Source organism: Panulirus ornatus, chromosome 1, assembly GCF_036320965.1.
Source record: "Panulirus ornatus isolate Po-2019 chromosome 1, ASM3632096v1, whole genome shotgun sequence".
NCBI classification, from domain to species: Eukaryota; Metazoa; Arthropoda; class Malacostraca; order Decapoda; family Palinuridae; genus Panulirus; species Panulirus ornatus.
This window is the reverse complement of record NC_092224.1, coordinates 10,403,340-10,425,949: the sequence shown is the minus strand read 5'-3', so window position 1 is coordinate 10,425,949 and position 22,610 is coordinate 10,403,340.

Here is a 22,610-nt window from a genome sequence, read left to right as displayed (position 1 = left end):
ACTCCCCTTCTTGCCAGTTCCTGTAAATCATTTACTTTTTGTTTTCTAATGTGAGCAGTTGACCCTCACAGTGTCCCTCGGTCACCATATTTTTTTTTTTTTCTATTTTTCTTCCTAAACTTTTCCTCTGCCCATAACGTGTTCCTGTATCCCTTTCTTTGCTCTTTTATCTCCGTTTTCATTTCGTTTGGAAAATGTACACAGTGTAGAGTTAGGGACAGTAATTTGCATGTGTAATTACGAACGTTTTGTAACTACTACTTTGTGCAGCGCAGGGAGAGAGTTCAGCAGTTGTAGGGCTCCATCTCATGAACCTTCTCTGCCATACAGCGTCTTAAACGCCTGTATGGGGCTGCATTAACCATGTTCTCAGTCATTTTATCTCGTCAGTTCACCACATTTAAACCATTTCCTGCTTGTGGATCGGTCGACCTCATATTTTAGTTTGCTTTCTCGTATTTATAGTCATTTAGTCAAACTTTGTACTTAAGATTCACTCGCTACCTCGTGAGTATAGGCTAGCAGCTTATCTGTGTCAGCTTACAGCTGTAGATGTGCAGTTTCGCTTGCGGATTCATTCCTCCAAGCTTAGCATTGTCAGTGGGTTTCGACATCTTGCAACACAGTCCATCTTTATCATATTGACATCTTACAACACAATCCGTCAGCATTGTAATAAGTATACATGTGAGAAGGGAAACATATCCCAAGATGATGGTGATTGTGTAATGATACATGATGGTGATTGTGTAATGATACATGATGGTGATTGTGTAGTAATACATGATGGTGATTGTGTAATGATACATGATGGTGATTGTGTAATGATACATGATGGTGATTGTGTAGTAATACATGATGGTGATTGTGTAATGATACATGATGGTGATTGTGTAATGATACATGATGGTGATTGTGTAATGATACATGATGGTGATTGTGTAATGATACATGATGGTGATTGTGTAATGATACATGATGGTGATTGTGTAATGATACATGATGGTGATTGTGTAATGATACATGATGGTGATTGTGTAATGATACATGATGGTGATTGTGTAATGATGCATGATGGTGATTGTGTAATGATACATAATGGTGATTGTGTAATGATAATAGTGATCGTGTATTAATGAACTATAAACAAAGGTGTGTTAAGACATGAAAGTGAGTTTGTATTGACACACGATCATTGTGTTTTACTGATACACGTTCGCGTTATATTGATACGCGGTAATGGTATTATTGATACACGAGCATGATCCCCATCATATTGACACACGATCATCACGTTGTATTTATACATGATCAAGATGTTGTATTGATACACGATCACGATGTTGTATTCATACACGATCACGATGTTGTATTGATACACGATCATGATGTATTGATACACGATCACGATGTTGTACTGATACACGATCATGACATATTGATACACGATCACGATGTTGTACTGATACACGATCACGATGTTGTATTAATACACGATCTCGATGTTGTATTGATACACGATCTCGATGTTGTATTGATACACGATCACGATGTTGTATTAATACACGATCTCGATGTTGTATTGATACACGATCTCGATGTTGTATTGATACACGACCATGATTTCGTATTGATACATGTTCATGATATGGCTATACACAGTAGTAATGATACGTAAAGTTATCGTTTTAGGAATTAATGGTGCTTGTTTGTATGTCAGGTAGCGTTAGGAATTAATTTTTCCTGTTTGGTATTTGATTTGATTTGACTTTTGGCATTAGTGCACAGAGTGAGTTGAATAGCGCGTCGGAATGGTGCATGTCCAGCAAACTCGTTACGTTTTGTTTTATTGGGAATTAACTTGCATGAGATCCTTTTTTTTTTCATTCCCTCTTATATCAAACTGATTACAATTGATATAGCTATGAATATGCAAAATAGGTTCAAAGTTGAGATGGATGAGAGCATATTCAAGGAGGGTGTTGGGTGCTGTATTTTGACAAGTTGAGGGGATTGTATATATATATATATATTTTTTTTTTTTTTTTTTTTTTTTTTTTTTATACTTTGTCGCTGTCTCCCGCGTTTGCGAGGTAGCGCAAGGAAACAGACGAAAGAAATGGCCCAACCCCCCCCCCCCCCCATACACATGTACATACACACGTCCACACACGCAAATATACATACCTACACAGCTTTCCATGGTTTACCCCAGACGCTTCACATGCCTTGATTCAATCCACTGACAGCACGTCAACCCCTGTATACCACATGACTCCAATTCACTCTATTCCTTGCCCTCCTTTCACCCTCCTGCATGTTCAGGCCCCGATCACACAAAATCTTTTTCACTCCATCTTTCCACCTCCAATTTGGTCTCCCTCTTCTCCTCGTTCCCTCCACCTCCGACACATATATCCTCTTGGTCAACCTCTCCTCACTCATTCTCTCCATGTGCCCAAACCATTTCAAAACACCCTCTTCTGCTCTCTCAACCACGCTCTTTTTATTTCCACACATCTCTCTTACCCTTACGTTACTTACTCGATCAAACCACCTCACACCACACATTGTCCTCAAACATCTCATTTCCAGCACATCCATCCTCCTGCGCACATCTCTATCCATAGCCCACGCCTCGCAACCATACAACATTGTTGGAACCACTATTCCCTCAAACATACCCATTTTTGCTTTCCGAGATAATGTTCTCGACTTCCACACATTTTTCAAGGCTCCCAAAATTTTCGCCCCCTCCCCCACCCTATGATCCACTTCCGCTTCCATGGTTCCATCCGCTGACAGATCCACTCCCAGATATCTAAAACACTTCACTTCCTCCAGTTTTTCTCCATTCAAACTCACCTCCCAATTGACTTGACCCTCACCCCTACTGTACCTAATAACCTTGCTCTTATTCACATTTACTCTCAACTTTCTTCTTCCACACACTTTACCAAACTCAGTCACCAGCTTCTGCAGTTTCTCACATGAATCAGCCACCAGCGCTGTATCATCAGCGAACAACAACTGACTCACTTCCCAAGCTCTCTCATCCCCAACAGACTTCATACTTGCCCCTCTTTCCAGGACTCTTGCATTTACCTCCCTTACAACCCCATCCATAAACAAATTAAACAACCATGAAGACATCACACACCCCTGCCGCAAACCTACATTCACTGAGAACCAATCACTTTCCTCTCTTCCTACACGTACACATGCCTTACATCCTCGATAAAAACTTTTCACTGCTTCTAACAACTTGCCTCCCACACCATATATTCTTAATACCTTCCACAGAGCATCTCTATCAACTCTATCATATGCCTTCTCCAGATCCATAAATGCTACATACAAATCCATTTGCTTTTCTAAGTATTTCTCACATACATTCTTCAAAGCAAACACCTGATCCACACATCCTCTACCACTTCTGAAACCGCACTGCTCTTCCCCAATCTGATGCTCTGTACATGCCTTCACCCTCTCAATCAATACCCTCCCATATAATTTACCAGGAATACTCAACAAACTTATACCTCTGTAATTTGAGCACTCACTCTTATCCCCTTTGCCTTTGTACAATGGCACTATGCACGCATTCCGCCAATCCTCAGGCACCTCACCATGAGTCATACATACATTAAATAACCTTACCAACCAGTCAACAATACAGTCACCCCCTTTTTTGATAAATTCCACTGCAATACCATCCAAACCTGCTGCCTTGCCGGCTTTCATCTTCCGCAAAGCTTTTACTACCTCTTCTCTGTTTACCAAATCATTTTCCCTAACCCTCTCACTTTGCACACCACCTCGACCAAAACACCCTATATCTGCCACTCTGTCATCAGACACATTCAACAAACCTTCAAAATACTCATATATACTCATATATATATATATATATATATATATATATATATATATATATATATATATATATATATATTATATATATATATTATATATATATATATATTATATATATATATATATTATATATATATATTATATATATATATATATATATATATATATATATATATATATATATATATATATATATATATATATATATTGTGTGTGTGTGTGTGTATAAGCAGGCAGAATATCTTTAGTGCATTGTTTGTTAAAGACCATTGTAATTTTTAACATTCACTAGCTTTCAGTTGTTTTTTCCAGTTGTTTTCACGGAACGTTTTGCTACATCATTTAAAAAGTGAAGTATATGTCCTATATTCACTTTCATCTTATTTTTGAAATACATGAGAGGTTTCGGGTATATGAACACTGTCCATCTTCAGCCAGATTATAGATGATACAACACAATATAAGAACAATACAAGAGTGAATCACATTTTTTGATTGTTGCAGATGAGAGCGATGGAATAGATATGTTGATCGGTGGACCGTGTTCCTTCGGAGTCTGTGCATGGAAGTGTGCCCGGTAGCAGGAGGTTTGCCTGAGGTCTCCGCACCTGGGAAAGACCAGTAGAGGTAGCAAGTGGGGTCCTTTGGTGCGGTAGAGAATAATTGTAGAGTCCTACCTTTTCCTGTACTTTGATGATTCATGGAGGAGTTATTTTCTCATATACACGACATTTGTTACCTGTAATTTTTTGTTGGGTCATGGCAGTGTTTCAGTATTTTGTGTTTTCAGTAAGACGCTGACGAGTGAGACTGTTACGTGTGTGGTTTAGGACCTCCATTTTGAAGACGAAGTGCTAAGCGTCGATTCAGTGTTGTTGTAGCCATACTGATCTAATTCACGTTGCTTTGAAGTTTACAACCTTCTACGTTGGTAGATTCTGGTTGGTTATTACACTGTGTGAGGTTGTTTGTCGTAATGTTGTCACTACTTTTCTCGTTCTTTGTATTCACCGATGATGCTGGGACGATCTTGAGGGATATCGCAGGTAATGACCCTACCTATTATCTCCCTCAGAATGCGTTCATCAGTCTGATAGGCAGTAGACACCTAGTTTTTGAGGAAAACTCGAACAGTTACAAGTTGCTGTTGGGTGTGATTAGCTAGTCGAGTTTGGAGGAACACACTTTATCGGTTGATTCTATAAGAAAAACCATTGTAACTTAAAATTTGCTTGGTGTAAGAGAGCACGACTTAAGTAGGCTTTAATAACACTTAATTTAGACGCCGTTCAGACACCTGCCCTCATCAGCAGACTTACGGTGAACACTGGTTTGGTGTTCCCCATTATGAGCCTAGATGTCGACATCAAGATAAGGGATCTTGTCGTCCTTACCTGACACACAAGTGAATCTCAGGACAGACGTCTCCTCCATAGCCCTCTGTAGTTTCTTGATAAGCTCTTCGCTCCTTGTGTCGACATGAGTGTCATTAACGTATCGGCAGTACGTAGTTGGACGGATGGTGCTGTCGAAGTCAGCCAAAGTTGGGCCTAATGGAGAGCCCGTGGGAACTCCCTCTACCTGATAGTCTAACTTACTGTCAGGGCTGCGGTATGGAGGATTCGGTAGTACAAGCACGCAGTAGGCCATCCACTATGGTTCCAGGTGCCAGTCTTGATGGGTGGCTATTGATTTTGTTGCGTGTTATCTCAATCATTGGTTCTACTGGAACGTTAGTAAATAAACTCTGTGCGTCTTGTGATGCCAAGAGTCCATTTGGTCGAATGTAAGTGCGAATGTTAATAGATTCATTAGTGAATTGTACAGAGTATATGGCGGGACTGTAGGGAGATATTATCATGTTAATCTGTTTAGATGACCTATATGTGGGCGTAGTAAGCTGGAATATCATTAGGCGGTGTGGATTGCCGGTTTTATGTATCTTCACACTGCCGTACACCTAACCTGGGCTGTACTGTTGTTAATCCCTTCATAAGTCTTCAAGTTACAGGGCGAGTTAGGACTACAGTTATTCTCTAACGCGCTGCCCCCAAGTGACTCCACTCCCTGCCTCCACCGGATTTTCCCAGGTGTGGAGACCTCAGGCAAATCCCCCCAACCCAACGTGTTTAACCCCTCCAGACCACACTATCACGCAGGAACCTCCGAAGGAACACCGACTAACATGTTACCTACGTCACCACCCTCATCTGTAACACTTCAAGATGTGATTCAACCCTGTTTTTGTTCTTCATATGTTGTTGTGTCATCTATAATCGGTTTGACTGAAGATGGCCTGTGTTTGTTTGCTCGAAACGTCTCGTGTGTTTTGAGAATAAAGTGAAAATGAAAACAGGGCATTTAATTCACACTTTGTCTGATGAAGCAATGTGTTTGGTCAGAAAAAATTGAAAAAACAACGAACAGAAAGCTAGTGAATACATATAGAACAGAGCATGTGTTTTTCATCTGATTGTATTCAATGTTGGTAGGAAATGGTGTTGACATGAACACAAAAAACGAGTCTGAAAATGGGATGACTCCAGCCGGGCGTGTTGACGAAGTTCCCGAGCACTAATTGGTTGGGATTGTCAGTTCGGTAATATCTTGTTTTTCGTCTAATTTTGGTGAAAATTTGTAGAGGGTGTCAGAGACGAGACAGCTCCATCTTATTAACCCTTTCCTGATCCTGAAGGTACGACCCATGAGCAACGACGGTATGATCCTTGGACACGATAGCCTGGCCTTTGACCTGACCCTAAAGGGTTTAGGTCAGAGGTCACTACCTCATCTTTCCAAAGTCTCTCTCCCTCAAAATAATGGGTTATGGGAGTTTGCTGCTAAGACTATACGCGGTATAAAACCTCGAGATGTGTCTACTGTTATCGAATTTTTATGAATTTCATTTTGCCAAGATTCTACGACATTTACTACTAGCATCATCTTTCTTGTATTTCAGTTTCTAAAAGAGCTAACAGATGAGCAGGGGTTGACGTGTTGTCGTTGGACTGAACCAGGGCATGTGAAGTGGCCGAGGGAAACCTTGGAAAGGTCTGTGGGGGCCTCGTTGTGGATGGGGAGCTGTGGTTTCGCTGCATTGCACATGACTAATAGAGAGTGGATGTGAACGAATGTGGCCTTTCTTTATAAATACATCTCATTTTACCTGTTCAAACCAATCACAATGAAGTCGTTACCGTCTGCTGAAAAACTTTACGAGATTAACTTTTCTTTGTAGATACGTGACGTTAGAAATTGAGAAAAAAATCCAGTCTGTTGTACACCACACCTTCGGTCATACTGTCAGAATAAATATCGGATATTTCCATAAAGATTCAACTGGCACTTGTTTGGGTCTGCTTAGGGTGCAACATTTTACACTGTACAACATCCAGTGGCACCTACAGAAGAAAGATTTTCGTCCAGTTCTCAAAGACTCTATCCTCGTCTTCGTTCAGTCTTTCACGGCCTTAGCACCACACTGTCTCTCTCCCTCCGACCGTCCTCCTGCGTCTCTGCAAGTCTCGTTACCTTGGCCTTTGAGCTTGTCTTTGCTCTCTCCTTACGCGTCACTCCTGACTGAATCCGTCGCCCTTCGCCTCCTCTCCGCTCCCCTTACTTACGTGAAACCCTGGGTTGATATGGTCGACTGAGGACCAGAGCAGCTGTAGAAGTTCCCTTTGATCTTGGATCATGCCTCTGGCCGGCGGGGCCAACAGAAACCCCTGGTATGACAGTCTGGCTCCAGCCACCCGCCGGCCACTTCCCTAAACTTTCCAGCAGTGTTGGCGGCTCTTCACTGTTATTCAGCCTTTGTAGTTCATCACGATTTTTTCTGTATTTCTCGCAGAGCCTTTGTAGACCTATGGGTAACGTCGAGCCCTGTTAGATTATGTTGGAAGGTCAATATGAACACAGCATGATTTTTTTTTTGGTTTAGTTATGGATGTCCCTTGATCATCGAAAGATATTCAATTGTTCTACTTGCTGCAGTGTTGGAGGGAGTGTGTGCGTGTGTTTTCGTTGTAATTTCAAGAATGACGGACACACTCAGTCATGGCGCTGGTTAGCCATCTCGAAGGTTCTCTTGTCTTCTGCTGGCTTATAAGGTAATTATTTTCGCCTTACGCTTCCTACTAATTACCATTTAATGGTGTTCGTCGAGGTGCCTTTTGCCTGTTCAGCTTACAATTAATCGTGTTATTTCTGTCGTATATCAAAATCATGGGTCGAAATTTACTCACATGACAAAAGATTGATATTTTCTACAGTAGATCCTATTCAGGAAGGATATAGTATATTAGGAGCGTTGTCAGAAACTATGCCAGACATGCTATATTCAAATGTAACCTTTACGTTTTATTTTAAGTTTTAGTTTAAGTCTACTGTTGTATCTGAGACTGTGAAGGATGAGTCGCATATTACACAAGAAATGAGTCAGAGAGAGGTTAGTAAGGTGAGTTACAGGAAAAGGATTGTGAGGTGAGTAACAGGGTGAGATGAGTGAGGTGAGTTACAGGAACAGGTTAGTGAGGTGTCATAGGGAAAGGTTAATGAGGTGAGTTGCGAGAAAGAGAAGGCTTGATGGATTGCCTTTATGTGGACTGGCAGAAAGAACTAGACAGTGCGCCGCATGGGAGGCTGGCAAAGGTGTTCGATCCGATCTTCGGGTAGAAATGTAAGAGGAAGACGTGCTTCGATCGATAGATTATCTTGGTAGAACGTTATCAAGGACACATGGAAGACGAACCTTCTCGAAATAAGCTAAGGTTATTCGTGGCGTGCCACAGGGTTCGATCATATGACCATAACTCTTTTTCACATATGAAAATGACTTGCAGGAAGACCTGGACCACTTATTTATGTGAAAATATGTTTGCGGATGATTAGTAGCTCATAGAGGAAGTGGAGGGGTACCATACTACAGGGGAACGTACACTGTCCCCATAGGTGGTCTAGTATATAGATTATGAAATTCATCCTGCATCAGTGAAGTATAATGAGGATGGGACACAGTGAAAGGTTCCAACCATGGGTGGAAAGTCTCCTTTTAGAGAGGGTTTATCACCGTCAGTTGAAGCAGAGGACAATCTTGTCGAAGAATTTTTCACTTAAAAGGATTCCATTCTGTCCTTGCCACTGAACGTAGCGCAGTCTTGGGCCGCACGATCCCCTGTTAATAGGATCCTGCAGGGGTATTCATAGATAAATGATATATATATATATATATATATATATATATATATATATATATATATATATATATATATATATATATATATATATATATTTAGATCTAGCTCCTGACCACAGTCTTTGGATCCAGAAGGGATTGTATTGAAAGTTGATGAGATTATTCATTCTATCGATCCTTGCCTCAGCTTCAGATAGAATAATATTACTTATATATATACTATAGTCCCTCCAGGCGAATTTCTCGCCCACCAATTCCCGGTTCACCGGCGTTTGGTTACATCCCGCTAGATTTTCCGTAAATCTGGTGTGTGAATTTGCCTTGGCTTAGCTTCGAAGTCATAAGAGACTAGTCAGGTATCTGTGCCTCACGTCATATTAATAGCTCCGAGTGTTCCTCCTGGACACCGTTGGTTTGCCTCGTCTCTTTTACTGTGACTTATTTCATTCCACCGATACAATCTCGCTCGAAGATGAGAGTCGAGTCACGCATTCGTGTATGCACTAAACACATATCTATGCCCGACTCCAGATCCCTGTCAGTAGTCTTCATATAACCTTGGGATCGTATCTTGCCATGTTTCTGTCGTTTAATCTGTTTGCTAGACAGATTAATGTCGTTGTTAGAAAATGCTTCATTTTGGTATGAATTGTGGAGACCACGTTTCTGTTAACTATCACCTTGCAAATAGTTCGGTACCTGCTCCTCTGCGTCTACCCCATTCTCTTACTCTGGTCATTAATCTCTGATTAGAAGCCTCGTAAGATCTAGTTGGATGTTGATCAAAAGTAGTGTGATTAGTGTTCACTGATCATCATGGCCAGTGTGAAGTCGGGGCCGAAACACCATCTGTCCGACTGAATATCCCAATAGCTTGTATTAGATCACCTGGTTTTTCTGAATCGCATTGAATCTCATTCTGTGCAATTAGATCGTTTCTCTTGTTCTTCCTCACATTAATTGAGAAAGTGGGAGTGAATCATGCATTCCTGATTCCAGTCATGTCTGTCCTAACCTCCTGATTATCAACGTTTCTTTATCATATTTGAGTCGTATGAAAGTCAACCTAGCTGATCATCCTTCCTTAGAAAGTGGTCGATAAAATGGGAACCTGGCTTAGGCTTGGGAATATATATATATATATATATATATATATATATATATATAGAGAGAGAGAGAGAGAGAGAGAGAGAGAGAGAGAGAGAGAGAGAGAGAGAGAGAGAGCGTGAATGAGATGACCTTTATCAAGGCATCAAGCTCCCCGTACCGTCTCAGCTGATATAAAAAAAGTGCCATTACTCGTTGATCCTCGAGTCAGATTCAAAGTCGGAGGAAAAGAAGTCCGATGTTTTCTGATTAATATATCGCTGTCCTTTAGTAGCTGGTGACTAATAGTGTATAATTAATCACTGACGAAATGAAAAGATCTCTTTTTCCATCGATCTCCTGCGTGGCCACAAAGTTAGAACCTGTTTATGGACCCGAGTGTTCACTCCTTTGTAAACTTCAGGTTTTAGTTTTTGATCAGTAGCTTTGCTGATTGTGTTGGATTTTGATTATATTTTGGAAATTCCATTTTTCTTTTCTTAGAATTCGTAATGAGTATCAGTAATCCTAAGTTCAAACGGAGTTGAATCACGAATCCATGGCATATACCTTATCAATCTGAGCTTTACAGTTTTATTATCATTTGCTCAACAGTATTGGATCTCTCTTACTCTTAGTGAGATTACACATGTTGTCAGTTATAGGTTCAAGTTGCATAGACGGAGAGGAATCACGCATTTCTATATCTTCCCTTACCTTCGCTCTGAACTTCAGTCTCTGATCACGAGCGCTGTTAATACGTGCTGGACTTTAAGTAGACCTGATGGGATCAGTCATTTTGTCAAAGTTCATCTGTGATAGAAAGATGATTCAGATCACATATTCTTGCACCCTCAGGCATGTACTCCACAGACTTCGATGTTTGATCATAACTACCACCAGGTTGTATTGGAGTCTCACGTAACTTGGTGGAGTTGTACAGCACTTCTCAGCCAAGATTATAGAGGTGGAGCCTTTTATGTGGACGTCTTCCAGTCTGATTTTCCAATTATCAGTTTTACTAAATCCCGTGAGATGATCCTCAGACATGGTGAGAGCACTTGAACTTTTGTTTATGGTCAGATGGATATCAAATACCTACACCTCCGTCTGTACGTTTGTCCCGACTGGCTTTTGTTTCCGATGTTGAGTCTGAATAAGTTATGTCGGATCTTTACACGGTTTGGTAAGATTACTCACTTCACCGGCCTGTAGCTCACATCTCCAAATGAAAGCGAATTACATATTCAGATGATGAATCCTCAGATCTTAATGGTACCCGATCACTGTGTCCGATGTCTGTGTCTGATAAGACATGATGAGGTAAGCTCACCTGATCAACATTTAAATCATGGGAATGAGTAGTGAACATTCCTTACGTTCTGTACTACGGACGCCCTGGTACTGCATCAATCCTCGCGAACTATGTTGAATCTTGGAGAAACTGTGCGGAATGACTCTCGTTACCATCTCTCACTTCAGGATTGAGAAGGTCACACTGAACTACACATCTACCGTAGCTTTGGCTCACTAGCCTTATTACGACCCGTTGAATTCGAGTCAGTGTTGGCCTCCGTATCGATCCCTCAACTTCGGGTTGGGATTAAGCAGCAGAATCACGTATCCATCACGGCGTCCCAGATGTATGGCTCAAACGTTATGAATTTCTGATAGCCAGACTGGCTTGATGGTATTGGATATTGGTCACACTGACTGAGATCACACTCCCGGGGTAAGTGACGCACTTGGCTCTGCCATAACCACCACCACTACCGTCACTACCACCCATCACCACCAAACATGTCATTAACCTACTGTACAAAGGCGGTAGAGCATAAGGAGTTGACAGCGAAAACGTGCAGAGGAGGAGGAGGAGAAGGAGGCCGTTTGCCCTACAAGTGGAAGTAGGTCGGAATAACTCGCCAGGTCTAATTCTGTTTCCTTGAAGAAAAGTTGAGAAAGAGATGGTGTGAGCATGATTGTAATTGCAGTCCTTGAGTTACTGATTCCGTCTAAATCCCTCATTATGGAAACGATGATTATGTGGCGTGACAGAAATACCAGAAAGTGTGATTATAGCTATTCCTCCACTAACCTTGATTGTGCCACATCCTTGAGTACATCGATACGACACCTTGGGTATTATGTGAAAGCCTTTAACGTGGACCATAAGGGCCAGGTCAGTTGCCGTGCCATCATACCAAGGATCGCTCTCTCGTGCTCGTGGATCTGACCAATATGCTTAAGGCTGGTATTATTGTTTTCAAGGATTGTGCTTCTGTTCTTAAGAGTTCTATAGATCATAATACTAGTCTCTGTACTGATGTCAACCACCAGTGAGAATCATTTCTTCCAGATATCTTCGATTTGAAATCCAGAGACGACAAGTGTTTGGAAGGTATGGCGCTGATATATGCGTTTCCTGCGCTTAATACACTACTCACCCACACACCTTCGGATGGTTCACATAGTCGGTCTGCCGAAGTGACTTTTGCCTGACAATTTCATTTTTCTTCCTGTAGAACCCATCTCACCAGTGATTTAATTTATGCAGCTTTCCTTGGATTTTGGATGTAGAAAACTGGATGGAATGTTTACTCCGTTATTTAATAGAAAGCAAACTTATTTGAACTGCGATGTACGCCTTAAGTATAATTTGACTCATTTGCGTTTGTGATTGAACAAAATGACGACTAAATATAATCTCGAAAAGCCGAGATTATATTCTTGAGGCATAAAATCCTAATTAATTTCGAAAATAATCCAGACGAACTCATAAAGCTGTCTAGTTCTTGTCCCACATGATCGAACATCCAGAAAGAACATAAGCCAGATACTGTGTAAAGGCATTTTGGAAGACTACACTGTCTTTAGTGAAGTTAGAAACATCGTATGATAATACTGGAAAGCCTTTACCAAGTGAACCTGCACAGCGTTCGTCTGTAAGCACATTTAGATACTATTGACAGTCCTATTGAAGACACCGCTCACAGGTCATCCCAACATGAAGGTAATTGTCTGTAAAATATCGTATGTAAAGTGTATTTAGAACGTGGTAGACTGAAGGTGCGTGGTATAATGAGTTAGGAAATCCTTCGTTAACTGGTTATGACAAAAACGTAGTTTTGGAATTGAGTAACCGTAAACATAACATCACTTTTTTGAGAACAGGACATGTGAAGCTGGTTTTCAATCTTTGGATCATTTTTTCTATATAAAACAGATCATTTATGAGGATAGATTGATCGGAGAATAATCGGACCCCCGTGCTGCACAGTGATGAACAATTAAAGACGAGAGAGAGAGAGAGAGAGAGAGAGAGAGAGAGAGAGAGAGAGAGAGAGAGAGAGAGACCAGAGAGTCGTAAAACAAGAAAAACAAAGTTGTAGATCGCCTCGGATAATTTCCTTCCCTGCTCTAGACCGTGCCGGAAGCGAGGCTTGAATATTTGGTTAAAACTTGGTAGCCAAACCTATAATCAGATTCCTCTTGGCCTTCCCGAATACAGGCAGTTCCTCTGCGCAGGCCTCAGCAAGAGGTGGGAGAATTCTTATTCATGTGTGTGTGTGTGTGTGTGTGTGTGTGTGTGTGTGAGAGAGAGAATCTTGGGGTCAGTGAACTCCAAGAGTTACGTAAGAGTAGATCGGCTCCTGATGCCGAGGAGCCATAGGGGAAATTGTCGTTAGTGATCATTGAACAGGAGATAATCGCTTTTTGATTTGTGTTTAAGGGTGTATGTGATTAACTAATTGTAATTACCTATCTTTACTTCACTGAGAGGGGACTTTCACACTCCTGGGGCCCCATGTCTTGAACGTTTTCATGTCACACAGCATTCTAAACTTCCCAGCAGACAGTTTGTATCCGTAATTATTCTCCTAATGAGAGACTCTGGCGACGGGTTAAGGACAATGTCAACTCCCAAGTCCCTCTCACACACACAATCCCGAAGTTTATTTCTTGCAAGACTATAATGATAGTGAGGCCTCCTTTCACTTTGGTCCATCCTCATTACATTCACTTGCGCTGAAATTTCATCATCCATGGCGACTGTTTCAGTTCCCTCTGTAAACTGATGCAATCCTCCTCTCTTACCACTTTCCTCATGACGTCTGCATCACCTGCAAACATATTCATGTTCAGGCAAGCCATTTGCGTCGATCAAGAAGAGGAAAGGTCCCAGAACAGAACCCTATGGCACTCCGCTGGTCATCTCGACCCGATTGGAGAAGATTCCATTAACATTTGCCCCTTCTTTCCTTCCATTGAGATAGTCTTCCATCCACTACAGGAGTCCCCCCTCCCCCTATTTTTGCCTGGCGATCCAGCCTCTTAAATGGCCTTCCATGTGGAGCATTGTCAAATGCTTTCTGACAGTTCAAGTACAAACAATCCACCCAGCCTTCCCTTTTGTCGAATACAGAATTCACTCGCTTAGAAGTGTAAGAGGTTTGTTGTACACGATTTTTCCTTACAACTGTGCTGTTTCCCCACGTAAATGATTTCTCCCCTCAAGAGAGTCGCACGTTATCTTTCTGATTATATTTTCTGAACCCCACAGACCACACTCGTCAATGAGACCGATCTGTAGTTCAGTACATCTTCCCGGTCTCCTTTAATATAGATAGGTATGACATTCGCCCTTTTCCATTCCTTTAGCACTCTGTCTGTCCACTGATATCTCGAACACACCGTCAGCACATATGGGGAAATTTCATCAGGACCATGAGGCTCATATGGGTCAAAAACTTTTGATATTCAGTTAATGTCATTTCTAAGTATCTAAGTATTATAATAACCCTTTCCTATTCTATCCCACTGGTGTTGGGGCTAAAGTGTCTATCTCTGAATCCGTCTAATCAGATGCTCCAACTGTTGACTGATTCCTGATGAATTTGTGGAAACGTTTTGGGTTTTCTTTTGCCTTGTGTAATATTCTTTTCGAAGTTTCTTCCTTCCTGCCTTCTTATCCTGGTATACTCACTCCTCGCAAATTCTGGCTGGCGTGACTGCCATCTATATCTTTGTCTCTGCTCATCTAGAAGCTCATTTGCTTTGTGACATCTTTCATGAAACCTTTCCTACCTCTTTCTGGCCATTCCCTCTGTATTTGAGGCTAGAGACACCTATGTTCCTACTCCAATGTACGTTAGAGAGAGCCTCTCACCACAAAGCTCCGGTTCCTGTCTATAGAACTCCATTACTCAATGTGTGTTACGTGAGAGATTGTTGAGGGTTGCAAAGTTTCCATGGTTATATCTCCTCTCTGGGTCTTGTTTCACCTCTGCTACTTTAACTACCTTATTTGCTTCATACTTCAACTTGAGCATTGCATGGTCATTTTCTTCCATTTGATGTAACGTATATGATATTCTCAATATTCATGATAGTATGTGTGAAGATAAGGTCAACTAGTGATGGTGTATCAGGTCCTCCCATTCTAGTGTGCTCAGTGACATTGGTATAGGAAATTTTCTTGAAAACTTTTGTCTCCATGACTTTGTCACCATGAGATGCCAGATTTCCCCAGTACTTTTTATACTCGAAATCCCCCATTATTAAATACTGTACCATCTAGATAAAGTGATTGTCTTACTGCTTCGTGTACCACCACTGTGCACACTTCTTCCCAAAGGTTATTCTGAATGGTCTATCCTCCACTGTTTCTTGAAACTTTTGGTTGTCTTTTATTAAGAGGGTCAGTCCAACCTCAACTTTGCCTTCAACTTCCCTCATCACTATCATGTAGTACCCCTGTAGGCAGAGCAGATGAGTCCTTATCTTATTAGTAAATTTGTTTCCACCATTCCTGCAACACCAGGTGCACCTTCCCCCGTACGATCCTTGAATTCCAGCACTTCCTCAGTAACTACTAATTCACCAACATTTCTTTACATTCCTTCCAGTGTGACGTTACCATCTCCTTACCTTCCCTCCCTCTCTGCCGTGCTGTCGGGGATGTTCCGTCCTTTTGTTTAACTTGGCGTCTCCGATATTTTGCCTTTTGACTGTATATTTTGTTGTTCTCCTCCTCTTCCTTTGATCTATCACCTTTGGTGAATACCCCCATTGAATTCCACCTAGCTTTTCGGGTTCTTTGCCTGTCTATATCCTTCCTGGCTTCTCGACTTCAAGTTAAACGTAATCATAACTTATCGTCCCTATACTTCTTGAATATAACGATCAATTCTCCTATCTCTTATCACCGAAATAGCGTCTAGGAATTCCATAGCTCCCAGTGGACTCTCAATAAGCTTTTCTTCTTCCTTCACTCTTTCTTCCCTTTCTAGAGTATGATCTTCCAAACCATAAATGATTATTGATTTGCGTCTAGCGACCTCCTGCTTTACTTATCTTTCTAATTTTGGTGCTATCCACTTTTCAGCTGTGTGTGTGTGTGTGTGTGTGTGTGTGTGTGTGTGTGTGTGTGTAATAGGCTGCTCCTAATGATTATAATGTGAGTGTTACGGAGACAGTTTTCTTTCGTATTGCCATCTCTCTCAACCTTGTATATGTGCTACGTCTTTACTCTTACTCGCACACACACACACCCGTACACACACACACAAAGCTTGGCTTGGTACACATTTAGCGATCCGTTCCGGTGGCAGAGAGAAAGATACGTTCAGGAGACGAAGAGCTCAGTAACCTAGTATGGTGGGTGTCCTGCAGCGATGATCAGTCACTCGGAAACAGCCGCTGTTGGTCGTAGGATTCCCAGTATTGGATCTGGGGACAAGGGAGACCATACACCTTAAGGGGGTAATCATCAGCCGGACGTGAAGCATCGGAAGGCCTATGTTAGTAGAGTAATAGCAGACTAGAGAGGTAATTAGCTCGGCATTCTAGGAGCGACCATCAGATCAACCCAACAGTTACGAACTCCGGTAATGTGTTCTCGATCAACATACCAGAGACAGTAGAGATTCCGAACATTTCACGTCCACATCCCTCAGAGGGCAGCTCTGAACTTGCTACTCTTACCCTCCACGTAGATGATGGCATGGTCTGGACCCGGAACCATGGATGGACCTGTGTACAGCTGAGGGTAAGGCAGCCCTGAGCCTGTAACCTTAGATCTGTGGTGCATATCGAGCCAACCACCTCGCCATCTTTTCGTTTCTGCGAGAGTGGGCTTCACTGAGGGTAACCTTGGAAATGAAATCTTTCGCTCAGGCACTCTTGAGGAACACAGGCAGGAATCAGATGCCCAAACTTGGGGATGGAGATGGGAACACCATCCCATCAGTGTGAGGGAAGGGTACCTGTTGAGGGATACGTTACTTGGCACGTTTAAGAATAGGCTCTGTAGATGTTTTGCTTCAAGTCTACGATTAACGTTATTGTGCGCGTCCTTAGCCAGTTGGACAGTCTGTAGGTTTTTCTCATTTGAATTATTTGTCTACCTTTCTACTCTTAACACACTCAGATGTGAGTTTCTGATATCTTCCACGATCACAAACATAAGAAATGGATGATTTCTTGTCTAGGATTTTTGTCGGTCTGTCTGTCTCTTTCTACTTATACATCTGTCTATCCATCAGCCTCTCTATCTATCTGTCTATCTGATACATAATGCCTATCAGTATAGTCATGCATGTTCTCACCCTTGGCCAGTATATAGAAATGAAAACCGAATATCCCTGTTACTATAAGCGCCTCTGTACTAATTCACTTTACACACGAGACACTAAAATTTGATTTATAAAGTGGAACAAACATAACCATTCACGCCGCCTCTACACACACACACAACGCCGCCACTACCTCAGACCTTAAGTCATTCCTCAGGCAAAGTCACCTGGTGTTATCTCTCCAGCGGTCTGTCTTCCTCTCTTTTCTGTACCTCCACTCTGCTGCCGTTATACCGTCTTGATTAGCCTATCATCTATCACACGCTCTTCATAGCCACGTCATCCGAAAAGACTTTCATCCATTTACCTTTGTAATACCTTCTTCATAACCCACGTCCTCTCATCGTCTTCTTCAATCTGCCTTTTTAAATTTCAACGGCGCTAAGTAATCAGCTGTCTCTGCTACTCATATCTTATACCCCATCTTGAGGCCTATCCATACATCATACCCGGTAGCATTACTCCTTTAAGGTAGCTTCTTGAAAATTTCACGTTTATATTTTCGCCATTCACCTGAACTGTAAACGTAACTCAGTTTTTCCTCCTTTTAAGATTACTAAGATTCTAAACTCAGCTTCAGCTTGCCTGCTACATCCTTACTGAACCTCATTCTCAAATACTTAAGCTCAGCCACAGCTACATATTCTTCACCATTTACATTCAGCATCCTCTCCCAACACACATCCCATTTATTCTCTCCTGCTCTAAATGATATTCATTCCTCACAACAGAATCATCTGCATACAGCAACTGTGGGAATTTGCGTAGTGTTTCACCATGGCTCAGCAGTGCACAATGTTACCCGTACCTCTGTTTCATCTCGCGTAGTAACCCATCATGAAAAAGACAAAACACCTGTGGTATCTCTACGTACATGACCTTGACCCATTCACTCAGATCAGTCATTGATACTACCATTTACTCTCTCACAAGCACAACCTCGTCCAACCCTTGAAGGCGTAAGACGTGTCAGATAAACCTCCAACATCCGGGATCGTACCCGGGACCTCTGTGCAGCAGGCGGGAGCGCTACATATATATATATATATATATATATATATATATATATATATATATATATATATATATGTTTGTTTGTGGCTCATGGTTGTCTGGTCATGCACCGCGCCTGGTATAACATCATAAGGTCAAGACAGATTAAGCCGTTTTACAAATTTTGCCTACGACAGAGTTATCCAATTCATATAGACCTTCACTAATTCTCAAGTGAGCATCCTCTGTGTATTTGATAGTACACCAAGAATTGTAACATGAGTATTAATGAAGGTCTGTATTTACTGAATTAGGACGAAGGCAACTTGGCTCCGGCTCCCATACAACATAGATAGCGAAGGTCTGCGTGAGATTGATATGTGTGTGTGTGTGTGTGTGTGTGTGTGTGTGTGTGTGTGTGTTAATTTGACTTTACTTGAGTCTTTTACCTTATTTCTCAAGCCTCACCAGAATATGTAATACACGAAAGTGCACTCATGACTTCTTGTATTTTATGTATTCACGCGGTTATCAGCATATATATATATATATATATATATATATATATATATATATATATATATATATATATATATATATATATATATATTTATATATGTAACGTACTACACACATGAAATAGGTGATAACGATTCATATCTGGGTGTCGTTGATTTGAGCCCCGGTCCCAACACGCGGTACAATCTGGTTCGAATCCTTGACGCCCATAGGTATATCGTTATCATACTTTACTCATATCTACCCTGTTCTTCATCCACAGAGGATTCAGTACTCTTTTTGGTACGATCAGACACAACTATATCACCATGGACCTTGTATAGGCTAAGAATTTTTTTCGTTTGCACTCCTCTCAGTTCCTTTTACACCCTTTACCTTTAGACAATAGAAAGGTTATTGGTTTTGCCCAATTGTCAGGAACAATGCTTCCCATCCATTCTTCCTTCTTTACACACTTTCCAAATCCATTCGACAGCAGCCTCACCTCCTCTCTTGACCATCTCCGTCACCACTCAATCTAAACTTCCAGCATTTCTCCTCCACAGGAGCACCGTTACCTCCTCACCTTCTCCTTTGTCTAAGATCTAATGCATATAAATGTCCGCTTTCATCAGGAGTACTACATATATTCATGCCGCTATCTTCCCCTTTCTTATCATAGTGATGAAGATTACACCATAAGCTTATGACATGATAACCGCTCTGTAATTTCAGTCTGTACAACTTCTAGTAGTAGATTTTTGTACGTATGTTCCATGTACGTTTCTGAAATGATGTACACTATGAATTCGAATATTTCCTATATTACTCATCATTGAAATCAGATTCTTTCTGAATATGTTGACTTAGAATATTTAGGTTTATATTTGTCTTTCACATTACATTTTTTTCTGAAATTTTCCATTCGAACGTAACACGCGCGACACCAGGAACCAAAGCTTGCGCAACCATCAGATTGGTCTTGCGACCAGATACGCTTCTCTTTGCAGAGATCGTCTTTAGAAATGTTTCTGATTACTTCCTAGAACTTTCCCGACTTTATCTCCTGGAGTGCGACGGTACGACCCACGAACACAAGATTACGACTCTGGAACACGACGGTACGATCCTTGGGGATGATTATGTGACCATAGTAGTACCAAGGACGAAGCCGGAGTACTCAAGGGTCCGATGGTGTAAAAAATGTGTGTGGCTGAGGTAGCCAGGCGCCCTGCCCAGGGTTTGAATCCAACCTGTCTGTCCATCGATTCATCAACATGTCTTTACCTACAAACGTATTTTTCATATTTTTTGTTTCATTCTCTCTCTCTCTCTCTCTCTCTCTCTCTCTCTCTCTCTCTCTCTCTCTCTCTCTCTCTCTCTCTCTCTCTCTCTCTCTCTCTCTCTCTCAACACTTTCTGTAGAGTTTTTAACGAACACAAACCTGAGGAATGACTTCAGATGGGATCATGTGACCCGGGAAGAAGCTCTTACAGCCTTAGTTAGTGAACTCAAGACACCATCATCACATACTGCACTTCTTTAAATGAAGTGTATGTCTGTACGGTTGGATGACCTACCCTGATAACATACCAGCATCATTGAAAGAAATAACATTGCTTCTTGCGCTATGGTTCCTTTGTATCAGCATCACAGATATCGTACAAGAGATTGTTATTGATCACTTTATATTGTGCCAACTTGGGTGGGTATATAAGGATGTCGTTATAACATCATGTATGGTGCAAAGCTTGTTATATCCTTCATAATGAATTTCGTATCATCTTTCAAACAGTATTACTATCTTTCAAATTAAGAAATCTTGACGAACTGGTGATTGGCTTTTAACTATGTCATATGGCATGTAGGTGGAATAGAAAGATATCTGGGATGTTCATGAAAACGAAATGCTTTCTGAAACTTTATCATGGAAATGTTTATTTCTAAGACAACAGAATAAATGGATATCATAAAACTGTTTGTGTTTTCAGAGGTAAACTATATAACGAGGAAAAAAAAGCACTTGCGTAATTTCATAAAGAAAATTTATTTTCATGCGATGTGATGTGCGAATATTTCTATACCACCTTGTTTCCTTCAGCCGTATACCCGAGTCACTCCCAGAAACCCAGCGATGGTCGCTGACTTAGGTCATCTCTTCCCTACAGCTGACACGACGAACACCTCATCTTCTTGAATTCGTTGTGTAGCCAGTAATCCATAGCGACAGTACTAGCAGCCCAACTTGCCTCTCTACGGTTGGCGAAGTATCTTAACTCGGTTCTTCAGTGATCGTTGCGCTGTAGAGCTAAAGGTCCCGGATGGTGCTGTTGACTTTGTAATCCCAACACAGCGTTGTTCAAGGTCCGCTCTCGACAGACACCTTCCCAGGATCACTGCAACGAAATCCCGGTACTAAGCCCAGGGAATCCTGCCCCGTCCCACAGGAAACCCAAATGTTAAGCCATAGGAGCAGAAAACACGGTCCTCGCTTCCTCAACTGAGAGTCTCCTATGGCCTCCCTAACGTTCTGTGACGGAAGCGTAGTGGGTGCTATCATCTGCATTCTCATTAGAACTGATGGGTGACAGTTGCTTGGCCTCCTGGTTGGTTGGTAGACATTTTCTTGAACTGATGGGTGACAGTTGCTTGGCCTCCTGGTTGGTTGGTAGACAGTTTCTTGACCTTCAGTGAAGCATTCTCATGATCCATTGCACGTGAAAGGCTGACCCTCACCCACCTCTTGAAGGCACACTGTCGATCCCTTGTTGGTGGTGCTAGATCCAGCAACACAACACAAAGCTTTTGTGTGTGTGTGTGCGCGCTTTGGCAGAACAGTCGCCTCACACAAGGAGAATCAACCCATTTTTGCTCTGCCAGAAGGAAAGACTCAAAATATACTCTTTAATACTAGATATCAACCAGATTATCACACAACAGTGTGTGTGTGTGTGTGTGTGTGTGTGTGTGTGTGTGTGTGTATGGAAGTATCTTTTCCTATGTTTGTATAAGGAGCTTGTCATCCCCGGGGCGTAATTCTACAATCTTTTCAGAGTAAAAGGTTTTCGAACATATTCAAAGTATAATGCAGGAGATTGTGCGCTCCGATCTAATGATGGCTACGCTGGTCACACAGCAACGACATCGTTAAGAAGAGTAAGTGACGTTCCTCTTGCAAGGAGGAGAAGGACCCAGAAGACGTCATCAAGAACACCACCAGTCTTTATCTAGCAACCAGGTGATAGATTTAAGAATTTTCAACAAAATTGGAGAATAAGAAGAAAACTTCAGATACATAAAGCAGTTTATGATAGGGATATGGAACGCGT